The sequence below is a fragment of the Halichoeres trimaculatus genome, unplaced genomic scaffold (assembly GCF_033239565.1).
Source record: "Halichoeres trimaculatus isolate MK-OKI-2021-1 unplaced genomic scaffold, fHalTri1.1 fHalTri1_scaffold_14, whole genome shotgun sequence".
NCBI classification, from domain to species: Eukaryota; Metazoa; Chordata; class Actinopteri; order Labriformes; family Labridae; genus Halichoeres; species Halichoeres trimaculatus.
In genome coordinates this window covers 25943495-25962445 of record NW_027437192.1, presented here as the reverse complement: position 1 = coordinate 25962445, position 18951 = coordinate 25943495, and positions in this window count along the sequence as shown.

Sequence of the window (18951 nt, the reverse complement as noted above, 5' to 3'; positions counted from 1 at the left end):
AAATGTAGTGCTATCGGCAGCCCAGAGCTCCGACTTATCTGTAGGCTAACGTGACAACAAGTAAACACTGTCAGTTCACTGTCAGGTTCAGTCGCTGTTTATATTTAGTGCAGCTGGCATTCTATCTGTGATCATTTGAGCCTCTGTTCTCTAAAGGACGGAGCTCCTGCGATAACCGTCTTGCAGCCCAGATGACGTGTTCAGGGTTGACTATGTCTCCAAACTCTCTCTGTGCTCCATAATTATTCCCTGCTGTCCTCGACCAATGACAAAGACCCCACCGAGCACAAAACCCTCCCCTGAAACATTCCCAGTCCAGTACTCTAAGACATGTCTGTAAAATGTAACTTCAGTGAATCCTGGTTATGTCCTGTCAGTCATCTACCAAACAGAGCTAACGTAACCTCACTCTTCATTTTATTGATAGACTCTTAAGTTTGAACAGACCACTGCAGAATAACTGCTGACTGTGAGTTGGAATGGACATTACCACAAACAGTTTAGCTCCTGTGTTAGCCTTTAGCTCAAGCTCTACCACTCTCCCATTTAGCTTCCTTCTGCTCTTCTGTCCTTTTTCTGTCCTTTTTCTGTCTGACAATTAGGCTTCTATGTCCACTGTCATTACAAAGTTAATCACAGAAATTGTTTTCAGTAGAAAAAAAAACAGGGAGACCTTTGCAGGATCACTCAGGAAATCCTCACAGCCCCTTTAAGGTTCCACCTGTTGAGTTTCCAGTGTTCTGCTATGAGGACTTTTCTAGGACTTTGGCCAAGGTACTTGGGACTCAACCTATACGTCAAACTCAGCTGAAGAGGACTTGATTCTGACACTTTATTTCTTTTTTTGTGTGTGTGAATTGGATTTGAAACTTGGCTCAAACTCAAGCTACAGTGACTTGACTATAACTCTTGTGTGCGGCTGGTGTTGTTTACTGCTTTAACTGGTTGCACCTGTCTTGCTTGACAATCTTAATAAAGTCTGTTCATAGCACATGTGGCACACAGGAGGTGACACATTTTACACTCTTGCGCACATGACAACCGAGGAAACCAAGCCTCAGGTGTATCACACCTTGTCTGATGACACGTTTGTCAAGGTTTGCGACGGTTAAGTCAAAATAAACTACAGGCTTCCACATAACCTTTAACAGAAAGTGGCGTCTCAGTCGGCTTCCCTTGCTTGGATTTCATTGGTTAAGAGAGAAGGCTGTGGCTCAGTGGTACAGTGGACTGAACCATCTCTCATAGCAAAAAAGGTTAAAGATTCAATCCCAGGTGCTGCTGAATGCTAACGTGTCCTCAGGTAAAACACTTAACCCTCAGTGGCCAGTGTGCTGGCAGTGAGTGAATTGGATTAGTTACTGATGGGCTTTTTGCGTAACAGTGTCAGTGGTGTGATTTTTTTTTTTTTCTTTTAATTGACGTGTTTACAGCTCACCGGCCCTGAAGTGATGAAAAATCAGCTCATTTCAGTGAAACAGCTGCTAGCTCTCCACTTTGCAGTGTGACCTGGGCTAAATCTAATCATATGCTGCAGAAATGTATAAATATTATGAAGGGATTTCATGAACATAAGGTGCCACAGACTGTCCTGCACCCAAACTACACTTGTGATGTCCCGTGAAAGTGACTGATGGGTGAATGGTCCCTGTAGTTTTCCTCCACAGTCTCTGTTCCCAGCCAACAGTTTTTTTTTTTATTCATCTTCCCCTTCTTCCCCTTGTGCTTCATCCCACCCTTTTCCAGCAGTGAAGGGAAACTGGGGATGTGAACACACACCTCTTTGCCAAGCCTCACAGCTCCCCTGGCACCATGCTGCAACATAACACCTTCCAAACCCTCCTCCTCATTCCCTCGCACTGTTCCCCCTTTCCTCTCTCAGCACGGCAGAACAGCATGTTTAATTTTACAGGAGTGAACTCTGCCAGGGTTTGACCTTTACGACTTTTTCAAGGTGGATACTGATATTTCTGGACATCATTTGCTGATAGGAAAATCTTCTCTACAGCTCCTTCATTATTTGTCTGAAGTGAAAAAAGAAAATCGTTTCTTTGCAATGAGACCATGAAAAAAAGAAAAGCTTCGTTCAAAATAGGGAGCATTAGTTGTGGTGGGAAATCTGCTACCGTTTGTTAATTCACTCAAATTAGACACAGAGCTACTCTAAAAATGCTAAAGCATCTACCAAACTGAACTGGGAATGTCAACATGCTAGCCCCTTAATGTGGCTCATAAATGTTGATCAAATACAGAGAGGATAATTCTATCACCAGCAGTAGAACAGTTACAGATTTCGAGATCTTAATTGAGGTGAAAGGCTGCACGCGTGTTTGCAGCCTCACAGCAAGAAGGTCACCGGTTCGATTCCTACCTTGGCCGGTGGGCCCTTATGTGTGGTGTTTGCATGTTCTCCGTGTACACGCATGGGTGTTCTCCGGGTACTCCAGTCCAAAAACATGCTCATCAGGTTAATTGATCACTCTAAATTGTCCGTAGGTGTGAGTGTGTGAGTGAATAGTTGTCTGTCTCTATGTGTCGGCCCTGTGATTTGCTGGGGACCAGTCCAGGGTGTACCCCGCCTCTTGCCCAATGACAGCTGGGATAGGCTCCAGCCACCCACAACCCTGAAGAGGATAAGCAGTTCAGAAAATGAATAAATGATTTGAGGTGAAAATGCAAACAGACAGTGTTGGACAAAACCTTATAAAGAATTATTTCTGCAGTTCTCATTTTACAGACACACTGCCTGCCAACAGCCACCACAAGTTTTGATTGGTCAAAGTTAGAGCAGGAAGTTAATCCTGTAAAAGACAGTAAGTGGTAGTGGTCATTAGTTAAAACATATATATCCTTTTTTATTATTGTTATTTGTTTGTAACCTGGTGCTGTATCGATCCTTTTACTGTTGGTAAAAAGTTACAGCTGTGCATACAGTTTAAGAGTGAAGAGTTCACTCAAGTGAGTCAAGTGCTCTCCATATTGAGCCTTAAGTGTCTGGTCCTATCCTTAGCCTATAACCAACTTTTCATAAACAACATAAGGCAAAAGCTGGAATTAGAGTATTGGCTTAATATTACTTCTCGCGGTCTAACCTGGTTAACTGTGGTTGGATACCAATATTGCATTTAATTTCTCGCAGCCACAGAAGTAATTTTCATGTAAAGTGTGACCCTGTTTTATGTTGACCGACAGTACAAGTTCTGACTGAAGTCGCCTGTTAGCATGGTTAGTCTTTGCGCCAAATCCCAATAAGTCGCAATGGAACGGTAAAAATGTGATTACCCTCTGACTATTATTTCTGACAGTCGACCACAGAACAACCAGTCATTTTTATGATGCTAACAGTTTTAATCCTGAGATTAGAGAGCCTCAGCTCTTCTGAATTATTGGTTCTGTGGCAAACTGCATGTATGCACATCTTTATGATGGCGTAGATTGTAAAGGATCTGTTAATTGTCTGTTTGGTTGTTTTTTGAAGTTGGCAGTAACTCATTGTGTTGGGACTTTGCTTGGGATCATGAGGGTCACTGGACCAAAGCATGGGTCTTAAAACTGGGTGTTGGTAAGGCTAATTTGGACAAGGTTTGAATCCTCAACACCTGCTACCACTCAGGCCCCTCGCTCTGACATGTTGAAATAACTTATGCTGAAAAAATAACTTGACAAACCAAATCCACTGGTTTGTTGATCAAAACTCTGACACACACAATCTTTCCTAACAGCATCTGAAAGGAGATTTTCAGGCAGGACACTGGTCTTGGCTAAAAGTGTTGAAGCCTCCTGACATGTTCCTTTTGAGTCCTGTTTTCTTTTACCTCTACTCTCTCGACCCTGCACCTCACCAGCAAGCTCATAACACGCTAATGACAGTTTTATCAGTTTAACCACATTTGCCATCAGGACTGGGCTGCTCTCCAGTGCTTAGCTCTGCTACTCTAAAACCAGATGCTAAAAGGAGCTCTTTCTGCCGTTCTGCTAAAGCCCTCACAGTCAGCATGTGTGTGACGCTCTACTGCGTTTATAGAGGCTGGAATCAGTCCAGGTTTAACATATGGGACCTGCCTGCCAACACATTTCAGTGACACCCAGTCTATTCTACATATAACCTAATTCTGAGAAGTTAAACTTATATAAAAAAACTACTACCAGATAAATCTTATGAGTGAAGAGCACATTTTGCAAAAATGGAAGGTGAACTTTGCTGTTTGGTTTCCTGAAAAACCTTTATCATCACTTTCCAGAGGAGGTTGATTACCATCAGTAAAATCTTATTATGTCTTGAAGCCATCACTAAATCTGGCCTAGCATTTACACCACAGTTCTAAATCTCTCTGCCCTAAAATCCAAAGATAAACCCCAGCTCTTTTTATAAAGGGCCATGCTGTATAATTGTATACTCTATTTCAGAGGCAAAGGCTCATACTGTCGTTTGTTTAAGCAGACTAACCTTCGCAGTGTATTTATAGGTGTCAAGGCCAAGAGCAAAGGCCACAGAAGCTCCATAAATAAACTACCCTGGCCTCCAGAAAGCCTCCGAACCAACAAAAGCCCAGTCATTTCACAGGCCATTACCTGAAGCCGCCTTGTGAGGGAGGCTGGCCCAGTCTCAGAGGCAACGAAGGGTCACACAGCTCTGAGGGTGAGTCAGCTGATGGAAAGAAGGCAGATGTTTGAATTAATAATAAATATGATGATCTCATTTCTGTGGCTGGAGCTGGTGAAAATGTCTTTGAGGTAAACGGAATATAACTCCATATGACGCAATGCATCTGACACCGTTCAGCACCATTTCCCCCATTTTATGTGTGGCATTTTTTCCCATTCTCTGCGCTTTCACAGAGAATGGGGCTGTGGTTTCCTTTTCTTTCTCTTTCTGTGTGTGACTCTTTGACTTTTGACAGCAGGATCCTTAGGGAACCAAACCAGGAAGCCCCCACGGCTGGTAAAAATGAAAAACATTCATTTACTGGTAAAGACAGAGCTGTCTCTGACATCACCTTTCAACAAAGTGTGAACACTACGCGTGTGTGTGTGAGGGAGAGACACTGCTTATCTCTGCTTTTGCAGATGCTGTGTAAAAGCCGGAGAGTTGAGGCACCAGAAGCTTCTTCAGCTCCTCTGGCGGCTACAACTTTGAGCAGGAGAAAGTGTTCGACCACTCTCTGATTGAAATGCTCCAGTGCTGAATGCTAATCCTGGTACCTCCATGCGAGAAACAGCTCTGCACTGCACTTCAACACCCATACAGCATAAGGAAATGGATGTCATCCTCCCACCCACTCACCCAACCCCGGCTTTAATAAGGCTTTTCAGAGTAATGAAATATTCAAAAGCATTGTTCTGCTTGCCCATCCGACAGAGACATTTGTCCTTAATATTGCTGCACTCATTTGCTGGGTGGCGACAGTGATGATTCAATAAAACATATGAATGGAGAGAGTTGTCATGTGGACTGGCTGAGAACTAAAGGCTCATAATCTTAAATCAGAGGGGAACACCGCTGACTGGCACAGTGGGGGTCTCAGTGAAGTGACTGCTAATGCTTATTTGTCTCAGAATGTGGTTCTTTACGATTTCAAGGGCACCATCACTGGTAGGTGAAGAGATGTTTTATTTTTTTATTGTGTCGTACACCAGCAGGCAGAGTGTGCTGCGTGGTAAGACAGCAATATGAAAACCATTTCTGGAGCTGGTCTGTATCAGAAGTACACGCAATTTCGACATACTGGCATGGCATATTCTCCCCTGTTACCACTCGTTTAGAGGAGTATGAAGAACTTCTATCTGAACAATTGTAAAGGTGAATTTCATCAAATATTAGCTTGATGTGAAAAATCATGACCCCTCTGTAGTTGTAGTAGGAAATAATGCCAAATTATCAAAAAACAAAACAAAACAAAACACAGAAGCCATAAATGCTGCACACAACCATCAGTGGAGGTAACCTCAACCAAGACTAAGGTTTTGGTCCACTGGTCATTCTGAAATTAAGGAACCCTTTCCTCACACATATCTAACCTGATCTGCAGAACCTCTTTACAGAACTTTTCATGATGTATCACGGTTAACATTTAGCTCAAAGTTAGATTCGTTCACTCATTACCTAACACAGCTAATGCTTATCTTAGCATAGCACAGCTGATGCTTACATTAACTACAAGCAGCTACCATACGTAGGGTGCAGCTAATGCCAATGTTGGGGTGTGACCATTGACTGAAAGAAAAAAAGTGGATGTCTTCTTGCTCGAAGTGAGGTCCCCACAAAAACTGCTCCCCCTGGTGACTGGCTGCAGTATGGAGAATCAGTCTCCCCAGTCATTTCTGATGGGCTGTGGTTGAACTTTGAAAAATAAATACAACTCGTAGAAATGTTTGTCACATCCGTAAGCTGTGGTGATATGAAGATATTATTGGGCTACACTGTTTTCAAGTCCACTTTTTTTCTGAAGTTTCTTTAATTAGTTAATAGACATTATGTGAACGCCTGTCTTTGAACTCTAACAATGATTGACAGCTTCCGTTCATGTGTACTTTTTTTTTTCTTTTTCAGGAATAGTGAGATATGCCTGTATTTGTCCGTATTTCTGCATGTTTCCATAAAGGTTATGGATATGGGCCAAACCGTGCAGTACCACCAGAAACTCTGGGGCAGTGCTGCCAATATTACCCGATATGTAGCTCTAGAAATAAAAATGGTGGAACTTTTGTGATGTACACTGCCTGGCCAAAAAAAAAAAATTGTAACAAAAAAAAAAAAAACTTTACTCACTCTTATCAAACCACATGACCTTCTTCCATTGCTCCAGAGTCCAATCTTTATCCTCGCTAGCAAACTGCAGCCTTTTTTCTGCTTAGTCTCACTGATTTCTGACTGACAGCGGTCAGACTCTACCATCATCAATGCAAAATCTTGATGAAAAATAATGCAACACTGGATGAAAACAAATCTTGTGACACTGCAGAAATTAATCGAAACAATGCCGCAGAGAATGTGTGCTGTATTCAAAGCTAAAGGCGGTCAAACCAAAATCAGGCGTGTGACCTTTTTTTTGGTGGAGACTGCTTTTTTGGCCAGGCAGCCTCATCGACCACTGCCACCTACAATATCGCCTCTGTTTTTGTCTTTTATGTTAATGCCTCTGGGCTGTCCCCCTGGTGGATGGATTGGTTAATAGCCATGCCAACATAAAGGACGTATAGATGTATGTGAGCAGTGACAGTGAGCAGTAACATGGAAAGGAGTTATACATTTTCTTACAGAAAGGGAGTATAAATAGGCCTCAAGAGTCCCTTATAGTCTCTACTGCACAGACTCTGGCTGCACAGTGGTGTCACGGGGGTATTATGGCTTTAAAACTGTACAATGGTTGAAAGGTGGAGCCACGCTGTCCACTCTATGAGTGTGACAGCCAGTGAGAATGACTGTAACTGTATTAAAATGTCTGACTTTATACTGGTGGAGGAGGTGAGGTATCCCATCAGATTACCCGTCGTCTTATTTTGTCCTTTGCTGACCCCCCTTACCTTTACTCAGTGGATTCCTGAACTTAGGGAAATAAAGGGGTACTACAAACAAGAGCTAGCTGAGTAGTACAAGACCAGGCCTCTATTTTTTCCCCCAAATGCTCAAAGCTGAACATCACCTGTAAATGATTGGTCTTTTCCATTTCTGTACGCTTTGACCATTGCATGCTTTTAAACCCCACAATATTGTTTTGAGAAAAATAAAATCTGAGCAAGACATTCCTCTTTCATTATCGTTCTTATTGTTATTATTATTAAATGTGGCATGCATAACCAAGTGTGTGCATGGGTGAGATGTGTGTGTATGTCTGGTTATGTGAATGTATGCCAGCATGTGTGGTTTTGTTAAACCCTGACTTTATTTCCTGATGGGGGGGGGGGGGGGGGGGGGGGGGGGGGGGGGTCTGTTAAAATATATCATGATCACTTAATCAAGCAATATGTGTAACTCTGTATTTGAAAAATCCACAGTGAAAATAAATGTGAATCCAGCCCACAGTTTTCTTCATTGTGAAACGACAGTCATTAGATGATATAATGGATTTGTCATGGGCAGAATTAAGGGAGACAGAGAAGTGGGATGGACTGAAATTGAAATGATGGAGCCTGGCAGATGGATAAAATGGATTGGATAGAGCGCTCTATAGATGAGAAGTCAGGACGCAGAGCTGATGTCTACCATCGTGGGGAGTGATAATAAAAATGATCACAGGACAATAGATGAGATTTTCTCATTTGAGGAGTAGATTGTTCAAAACACTGAAGTGATATGAGTGTCAGTGCTCCCGATCCTGAGTCAGATCTGATGACCCTGAATCCAATACATCTGAAAATAGGAGCAAGTGACTGAGGAAAAGTTACCTGACACAAAGAACGAGCCGCTGGTTTAAGGAGCTCTCTGCCTGTTTGTGACGCCTTCCCCTTGGAAACTGCTCATGTTTACTTTGTGCTTTCCTGGCTTATTCTCATCTGAAGCAGCAGAAATGCTTGAAGAGACAAACAGGATGTCTGTGGGAGGACGAATAAGAGGGCGTAATCTCAAGGAGGAAGTGTGTCTGTGTGTGTGTGTGTTAGTTAATCCAAGGAAGTACTTCCTCTGAGTTGTGGCTTATTTTGAGTTCTGTAGGAGCCCCAGACTTTGACACAAAAACAGCAAAGACGGGGAAAAGAGGAAAGCAGAGCAAGGGAGTTTCAGGATGTGGAGAGAGATCAAGGATCAGCACTGGATTGAATCCCACACACTCTGAGAGGAAAACCACCCACAGAGGGAGGTTGCAGTAACAGCAGCGGTCCTGGAGTCATAATGAGCTGACGGTGATGATGATGAACACAGGCCAACCTTAGCGCCATGCAGCTCAAACACACACTTAAACAAAGCTCCTCCAGGGTTATTACTGAACAAACACTCTGTCTGACCTGTGCTGGACCAAGTGTGAAATTAAGCCCCTGTATTTGTTTTCACTCTTCCTGTCCTGTCAGGTGGGTGGTGTTTTTCCATCATTCTGGTTTTGAAGCTCACAGATTACATAACGAGCTGTGAGTAACAAGTTTCAGTGTTGTGAGGGATGAGGTCAGAGAGGAGTACTGTAGATCAGGAGACAAATAGAGGAAACATTGGTTCTCCTTTTCACTCCCTGTGAGGTCATGGACACTGGTTTTATAAATCTGATAAACACACGCCAACATTCTCATTAGCCTTCACTGCAGGTTACTCAGCTGCTGCTAATAGCCTGTTTGTACACTATGAGGCAGCTAAGCCTCAGTGATAGGGTTTCTCTCAATCAGGAGGTCAATCTGTCAATGTTCTTGAGTGTCTTTTGACACAACACTGTCACACCTTTGAGTTAGGTAAATTTACCTCCTTGTTTTTTACATCCTGTGTGTCCCTTGATACTCACGATTCTCTTGTTATAGCTCACTTCACCTCCTTTCCCCTGAGTTCCTGAGTCCATTTAACCCCTGCCAACCTCCCTCTTGTGACAGTTTGTTTCATCCTTGGTTCAGTGTCCAAGCAATCAGGTTACCTTTTCATGAAATGTTTTAACTCAGCCTTTAACCTTATGTTGTATGTACCTCTGCCTTTATTTGTTGATCTTCTCGACTGGGATCATACAGACTTTAAAGCTTGAACTGAATCCCTCTCACATTTTTGGTTCATTCCTGTGGTTTAGTTCAACTCAACCTGCCCTCGGTGGCTTCGCCAGCACTGTGTGAATGGGAAACTGATGGACCTTACAGCAGCCTCTGTCATCTGTGCATGATTGTGCTCAAAGCAATTAGCATACTACACTGAGCTGCACATCAGGAATAACTTTGGTCAACTTGGCTTGTTGAACATATGCCAGATAATCTTTATTTAATACAGACCGTTATAATTTATGACTTTAACATGAGTTAATAAAGGGGAAAATATCATAGCCTCTGTCGCAATTTCTACCATTCTACTCAATCCAGCCTGGCTGAAGTACCAGTTTTTAGAGAAGCTAATGTATCTCCAAGATAAAAGCTCAGTTTCCCAGGAGCACTAGCGCCCACTGTAAAGAGTCGCGTGACTCTTACTGAAGCGTACATTTGTTTTGAAGCATATATTGTTTGAGATTGGACCCTTTGTTAACACTACATTTCTTTCTTCAAGAAAACTTTTTACTGGATACAAAGTGAAAAGGTAATGTATTAATCAATGGCTACATGGAGATATTGTTTGAAATGTATTGACAAGCAAACCTTGTAAACTCATTTTGTGTAATTTAATAATCAGCTGGTGTAACTCACAGCCCTGTGCCCTGAGACGTGTGTGTAACATAATTTTAGTGAATCCTAGTTGTGTCCTACCAGAGCTCATCTACCAACTCCAACCTCACCAATCAGAGCTAACATAACCTCACTCTTCATTTTATTGATAGACTCTCAAGTTTGAACAGACCACTGCAGAATAACTGCTGACTGTGGGTTGGAATCAACATTAGCACAAACAGCTTAACACTTGTTTTAACCCATGCTCTATCACTCTCTTGTTCATCTTTCTTCTGCTCTGACATCTTTTTTTCTCTTCAACAATTCAGATACAATGTCCTCTGCTATGATAAAATAAATCCAAGAAATCTTTTCCAGCAGAGAAAAACAGATCTCTTCTCACTACCAAGCTTTGTCTGCTGGCATGGTGGTGTTGTTTGGACTTCGCCATATAGCTTTTAGAAATCACCTACTTTGGTACTGATAACCTCATTTTTATTATAGATTATGATCAGGCATATATCTTGAAGCAAAACTTGTTTTGAGATCACTCAGAAACTCCTCACAGCCTCTTGAACATACTGAGAAAAGGAAATCAGTTAAACTTTAAAATTTCTAAATCACACCAGCTGATATCAAATCAACACATTTTGCAGCAACTTGCTTTTTTCCACCATAAGCAAAGCTCTTTGTAGTAAAAATGGCAGGGGACAAATGTTATTTGTACAACATGCCATCCATTGGTTATGAAACTTAAGTACACTTAAGGTATCAGAAATTGTGAGAGAATATAGACTTGGCCACTGTGATGTTTCAGCAAGTCTTGTGACGTGAATGATGGGTCATGGATAGGGAAACTAGGAAAGAAAAACTGCATCTTATTACAAAAACCAAAACAAGGTCTTTTAGAGTCTAAAAGGTGGAGTGGAGGTTTCACACTCCACAGCCACCCACTAAATCTACTAGGGGTTGACAAATAGAAAGGCCTCAAACAAAGGTGGAGTCACTTGGTGGGGAGATAACACTGTGCAAAAAGAAAATCTCATAATAGATCAACCCTCTTCCCCTCAACACATACACGCTCTCAAAACCACTCATCCCACAAACCAAGAGAAACCAACTGAAGGTGTTGGCTCTTTGGTGTCACACGCCTAACTGAGGGAGAGATCCTCCTTTTATAGACTCCCCAGGCTGATGAGCAGCAGCTGGGTGCACTGAGGACAGGTGAGCTGAGTGAGAGCTCGTTAGGAGAGCTGGAGGTCACAGAACACCTTCATCTGTAACAGCCACCTTTAGTGATATAAATAAGGAAAGCCCAAAACTTTGTTCAGCCAACTTACTGACAATCTCAGAAAGTCACTGTTCCCATGATATCCCAGAGTTGGAACCAAATCTGTGAATAATTTACCCAAAAATGCAACATTGGAAATCTTGTTTTCTTTAAGAAACATTTTAAAGTGATGTTACAGGCTGACACAGCTTGTTCTCCCATCTAGCAAGAGGAAAAGTTTTTCCTGTAAATCCTTTGTAAAATATATTTTAAACTGCCATTCAGTTTCCTAGTGGCAATGTGTCAAAGTAGAGCATCATATGTGTTTACTTATCATCACACCGTCACATCACAACAAAACGGATCAATTAAATATGAGAAAAACACAGCAGGAGACCAAAGAGACCTGAAGTGCCTAAAAGCAAAACCATTTCTCTCTGTAACCCTGGAGGACATGTGTCTCCACTTTGAATACGTCTGTCAAGACAAAGACCAGGCTAAAAAAAATGAAACTAATTAAACGCTTATCCTTGGCAGACCAATTACCAATTATCTCTCCTGAATGAAGGGTGTTTACCTATCAAGAGTGAGCCCACTTTAACTGGGTTAAACACAATTTGCTATTGCGCCACTTTGAAACAACATATCAAATTGTTGTCACTTCCATTTACGACAGTAATGTGTACCTAGTAAATTGCCCTTGTGCCTTTGACTGCTGACAACAGCTAATTGTAAATGTCAGAGTTATTCATGCATATCTCACCATGGTTCATGATTAAAAACCACCTATAGTTCTATTCAAATGTGTGACAGGAAACATCATCTCATAAAAGCTGTTAACATATATTTAAGTGTGAGATACCTGCCTGGGAACAATCTCTCATTAGTTTTCTGTGGTGTTTGGAGAAACAGTTTGACTTTTCAAGGTTATAAGAGTGAGAAAATGATGACAAAACTGCACATTTTTCACTCTTTTATGATGGTGTTCTTTTTTGTAGTTGTGATTTCCTCTTCAGGGCAGCAGTAAGATTGCACTGCTTCTGGTAAGCAGACAAGACTTCAGAGGAATACACAATGTGCTTTGTTTATTCCCTTGTCTATGGTCACTTAACAACTTTGTACCGGCCAGTTGTGTATGTGTGCTAGTTGAAATACATGTGGGGAAGACAGACAACAAGTAATGGGCTGCAAAAAAAGGTGTATGAGAAAAAATGTGCTTTCTATCCTTCTGTGACTTTATATATATACTTGTCTTGCACTCAGGCAAACATTTTATAAAGGGACTAGTGGCAAAACATATAGTTCCAATAATCTCCAAATTTGTAGTTTATGGTTCAGTTTTTCCTGCTTTTCAGTTGGTAGAAGACATGTGGATCAAACAGGGCACATATTGGTGAGTTCACATCACTCATTCCTCTTTAAGAGCTGAATAAATTGGCTACATAAGCAGCAAGACATGCCACAAGTGGAAAAAAATACTACACACATGCTCATGGGTTCACATAGCACACGTATACACAAACTCTTACATGGTGATTGACAAGCAAATATGGTGCCATGTTTCCAAGAACAGACTAATCAACAAGGCCTGCATGTTCTGTCACAACTCACACGAGGACATTATGGATAATTTGTGTCTGCAGCATTTCATGCAATTATTTCTGCATACATTCCTGCGTGCATGGCGTTTAATGAGCCGAGCTAATTAAATATGGAAATTAATTAGATATAAGGGGAAATAGGGAAAGGCGCAGTTGTGATGCATTTTGAAGGAGTTGCTAAAAGCCTTTTATTACATTAGGGGCTACAAGGGAAATTTGCCCATCTTTGAGGAGGACATTATCAGACCCAGTGATTAGCTCAAGCAAGCTGTTATTCACATTCCAGCGCCTAACACTGGAAAATACATACTGCCCTTTGTCCGTCATTTGCTCATTTGTAAATCTGAACATGAACTTTACTGTCAAGTGGTGGAAAAATCATCACAGAGACATTCTTTTTTTTTCCTTTTTGGTACAAAAAAAGTGTTTATAATTATTATTGTTATTATTATTTTGTTTTTAGCTTTAACAGGGGGTGCTATGCTTTTCAGTATTTTAACCATAGATATAAGGTAACAATGCGGGATTTTCTTAGTAAACATGCACATTTTTCAAACCTTTACATATGCTGAGCACAGCATTTCAACATAAATAGCAAGTCTCATCTTTATCAGAATTTCTGTAATGATGTGGTCATTGATTAGGGATCTCCCAACTGGTTCATGACACATTAGAGGGATGGGCCCTCAAACACCAAGCTCCACTTATTTTTCTGCCATGAACAGGCCTCCAGAGAGATGGGGGTCTATGGAGCAGGGAGCTCTAAAGGTTCCTGTGAGACAAAAATAGAGATTTGTTTTAAAACTGCTTAACATGAGGACCTAGAAAGACAATATAAGGTGTTGGGAAAAAGCACTATAGCCCTTCTTTAAAGGGGACATGTTATACAAAATGAACTTTTATATGGTTAACTGACAGAAATATGCGTCACTCGTGTGTCTACAACACTGCCTAATATAAAAAAGACCCACTCACTCCATTCTTTGCTAGCCCATCTTTTCTGAAAATCTCTCCTTGAGTGAGCTGTTTTGTTCTCCCCAGGTATTCCAACTTACTCCCACAGAAAACATGCGTATCTGGATAATTGGTCACTCTAAATTGTCCCTAAGTGTGAGTGTGTGCATGAATGGTTGTCTGTCTGTCCCTGTGTCAGCCCTGTGATTGACTGGTAACCAGTCCAGGGTGCACCCTGTCTCTCGCCCAATGACAGCTGGGATAGGCTCCAGCCACCCGCGACCCTGACCAGGATAAGCAGTTCAGAAAATGAATGAATGAATAAATATTTCACCTTTAAAGAGCAAAGCCAACTAAGTTTGATGTGTATAGTATATGGTGAAGCGTTTTCCTCTTCCAGTCAGTCCTCCCTGAGCAATGATGGGAACTTATCTTCCACTTGTCTATGCTACATGACATGCAGTGGCTTGCCTCGTCATTATAGTCCCTCTTCCTCCTCTCTTGCCTTCTGCTGACTGAGGTTCTCACTCGACTGATACATTCTTGGATCTTTCTTGTTTCATCAATTTCGTCATGGATAGTGGCTTTGACACTCACTTGTCCTTTGTCCTCCTTTAGTGTACAGCCTCAGGGTCCTGGGCTTGAAGCGTAACCCTCCATGCACTGTGAAAAGCTTCCTTGTCCTGTCTTCTTTGACCAGGTTGTTATAGCAGTGTTTAAGCCTCCTCATTTAATGGCAGGGCATACACACCTGATCAGAATTTTATAACCAGATGAAAAGTTGCATGAATTTACATTTTGCAGTGTTGGATCTCAGAGAGGTTCTGAGGAGAATTTCAAAATGCAAAATGCAAAAAGAAGACATGGAAGTGAGAAAGTAAATGAATAAATAAATAAACAAATAAAAATTAAGTTAGCAATTTATTGCAAACAAGAATCAAACTGAAACAGGCTGATCATCATATCAGCTAGACATAAATGAAGGTCATCACTGGTGCTGACTGCAGCCAAGTATTCATCAGACAGCATTTGTGAGAGAGGAGCTTTAAGAAAAAAAAAAAAAAAAAAAAAAAAAAGCATGACAAAGAGATCCCATGAGATGTTCTCTACCTGGCACAGTGTAGGGGGCGCCACCATTATCTAGGGCTTTTTCCTTCAATGGAACAATGGAGCCTTAGGTTGTATGGGGGCATCAAATGGCATATGGCTACCTGGAGATGTTGCAGGGACCTCCTTCATGACTTGAAGGACTTTGAGGGCCCTGATCTGTGTGGTAGTGACTGAGTTTTTAAGCAGGACAATGCTGCAGTTCACAATACCCACCTGTCAATGGACTTGGAAAACACTCACATCAAACAGGCTGAAAGAAATTTTGAAGTAATCCACAACAACTGGGAGCTACTCATTGATGAGTCTTTCTTTTGAGAAACTTTCATTTCAAGTAAAGGAGTTTTTTTTTTCTTTTTCAATGTGGTCTTAAACATTTGATCTTCTGATGAACAGCCAATTTCACAGTTTTTTTTTTTCCTCGTCTCACCCCCTTTTTTTCTTTTCTTTTTTCTTCTTTTTGGAACTTTACATAGACATTTTTTAAGATCCAACAGTATAAAATGTTAATTGCTTCCTGATGAAGCCATTGCTTTATCTTTCACTTTGTAATGTTGGGAAGAGATCGATAAGTAGAGTTTTGAGATGATATACTCTTTATCAACAAAGAATAAATCACATTTCAACAATAATTTCATAAGAAGAGGTGGAAAATATTCTAGCCCAACTTCAGGGGCAACAGTGTATTAAGAGATTAAAGTAAGGGACTTAGTTTTAAGGGACACAGTTCACTCCAGTTTGGGTACTTATTCTGTAAAACCTTCTTTGGTGGCAGAAAGTAAGAGAAAACAGATTGTTTTGATTTGGCTTGAATTGTACATCCTCAGGGAGCTTCAATTTTTCACTTTTCACCGAAAAGACCCTGATAATTAATGTCGCTTCATTTCTAAATTTCACCATTCACGCAAGAAGGCCTGTTTATCTCAGACTTAACTATATACCCCTTGCCAGAGTCTTGTTTGTTTAGATATTTTTATTTTTATCAATAATCAAGCTATCTCACACAGTATGTATTTGCAAAGTTCAAACTCAGGTGAAATGGAAACAAAAGTTTTTTTATTGCTGTGGCCTTCACTCTAACAAATCACTGCCAGCTGTGTACGCTAATTAACCATTTAATATGGATGCCTAATTAATTGAATGCAAATGTTGCATTGCTTTAATCAGACCTGTTTGGTTTGAGGGTGAAAGCTGTATTGACAATACTTGGAAAAACAGGCATTTGATGCCACTGCCCAGCACACGGAAAAAAACAATTTGGTTAATTGTCAAATATTCAAACATGTCAATTAAAGTCATGCATTTGCATGACCTAACGTTACTGTTGTCCCCAGAACATAAACACACACAGGCGTGAGCGTAAGCATACAACCATACACACACTCTTATCTCATCAGCTCTGCAGTGTCATTGGTACTCAGTGCTCTGTCCTCCAACACAATGCATGCCACTAATTGCCAATTCCCAAGATAAAAGCATTTCCTATAGAATACATGGATGAAGGATTAAGGGTCTGCCCGCCAGGCCGCAGCTCTTGAATAATTTGACTGAAAAACACTTAAAGAATTGGCTTTCAATTAACATTGTGCAGACTGCTTGAGCCTGCCACAGAAATCCCACAATAGCCCTCTTAAACAGCTGACATCTAGCCTACGCATGCAGCTAACAGCAGACGAAAAACACCAGGTTATCTTCATTGTAAAGTTTGAGGGAAAAAAAACCTTCTCATTGTTGTTCTGCAGGGATGTCTGTCAGTGTTTTGAGCTGTATCACCTTAAAAAATGCCAAACTGCATTTGGCACTTCCCTTTATTGGTATTTTGATCTACAAACTGTGACTGAAAGAGCGATAAAATAGAAGAAGTGCAGAAATCACACTTTAGGTTTGTTGTCTTTCCTTTTTTCAGAGAAAGTTAATTGAATTTGTATGTTAATGAGGGCTGTGCATAGCTAACGAGCTCAGTGTGTGACCCATTAACATGTTGAATGATTGTTATGCCTGGGGCAAGAATCACCTATAGGCGCTCAAACATGGAGGCAAAGAGCTAATCTGAATATATTATAAATTCATTTACATGTTGATATTTAAAACACACATGTTACAGTGATGTTTGTCTCTCACTTTAATTACGTAGGCATCATATAAAAGATTGTGGGCTGAGAGGGTAGGGGAGGACCAAACACATCAGTCTTTGCATCTTACACAGGATTATTTGTTTATGGCTTATCCAGTGCTTTCGCTCCATGACAATCACTTCTGACCCTCAGATGCATTAATCTGCATCACCAGCTCGACACTCGAATTGAGGGTTTTCTGCTTTCAGGTTAAATTTTAATATCATGTAGTGTAACGCCAGATTTACACTGCATTCTCGTCCATTCTTCCTTGGCTCTGTTGCATTTTAATTGTGTGCTTTCTCATCATTTCAACTCAAACCAGTTACCAGGACGCCAAGCTGCTGGAGACATGAGACCAAGAAGTTCCTAGGCTATATCAACTTCCAACAAGTGAACCTCTTCTTATTCATGTTGGGCTGTAAAACCTCAAACATGTGTGCCAAACCTCTGTCCCTACTCATGATTTCAGTTAACCTGACGTGCCAGACTGACAGGTTCATATGAGGGATAGACCTATTATCAGCCAGGCCAATGATCGTGGCCGATATTTGGCATTTCGAGGCACGTCGGCATCAGCCTTTTTTTAATCCAACGGCCGATAAGAAACAAATACAAAACTTTGTTGTTGCAGCTCTGATGCAGGTGCGCCGCTGTCTGCAGCCACTACTCAATCCCCAGCACTGTCCCACTCACAGTATCATCTGATTGGTCACAAGCAGTGCCATGGCTTGGGTAACAGCCAATCAGCAGTGTAGTTATTACAGTTATTGCAGTATTTTGACACCAATATTTGCACTTTGATTGTAAATTAATATTGGCTTCAAATATCAGTTGTTAGACTCCTTGACCACAAATAATCTGTATCGGCCAAGAATAATTCATATCGGTCTATCTCTATTTCATACATCTGCCGTGGAAATATTTCATTTGTCCATCTGGGTAGCAGCTCCGCGGATTAGTTTACAGAGGCGGGACCTTCAAAAACATCAGCAGCTGGTGATTGGACGACCATTCTGATTGACACACTCACCACAGACCAATCCACATCAAGCCACAGTATTACATAGCTTATGCGCTCCGCTGCTGAGAAACAATAGACAAGCATGAGAAACAGTTGTGATAATGGCATTAGATGACTGCTGCCGTTTTTGTAAAGTTAACTTTAGAATCAAAGGAACGCTGACAAGTACGAAAGTCTGCTAGTGACTTCCGCAGCTCCTGCAGCTCTTCCTTATTGGATCAGACAGAATTTAGCTGAGTGAATTTGTTGGTCAATGAGGCCTGGAGCGATAGATCTGCAAGATTCCAGAAACTGAATCAGGCAGGTCCATCTGCTCTGCAAGACTAGATTTCTGTTTGCTGTTGTCTTAAAGTGAAATGCGCTGTGGTGTAAACATCCAGTTTAAAAAAGTAATAACCTCTGCGGAATTCATTGAGAATCCACTTGAGGCTGGCTGCAGAAAGACCAAAAACCAAGTACACACCAAGGTTATAATAGTTAACTAAAATGAAACTAAAAAGGAAAACTAGAATTTAAAATACATTACAGTTAACTCAAACTAATAAAAACTAGAAAAGAAAACAAAAACGATAAGTAAACTAAAACTGTATCTTGTGTTCACAAAACTAACTGAAACTAACTTAA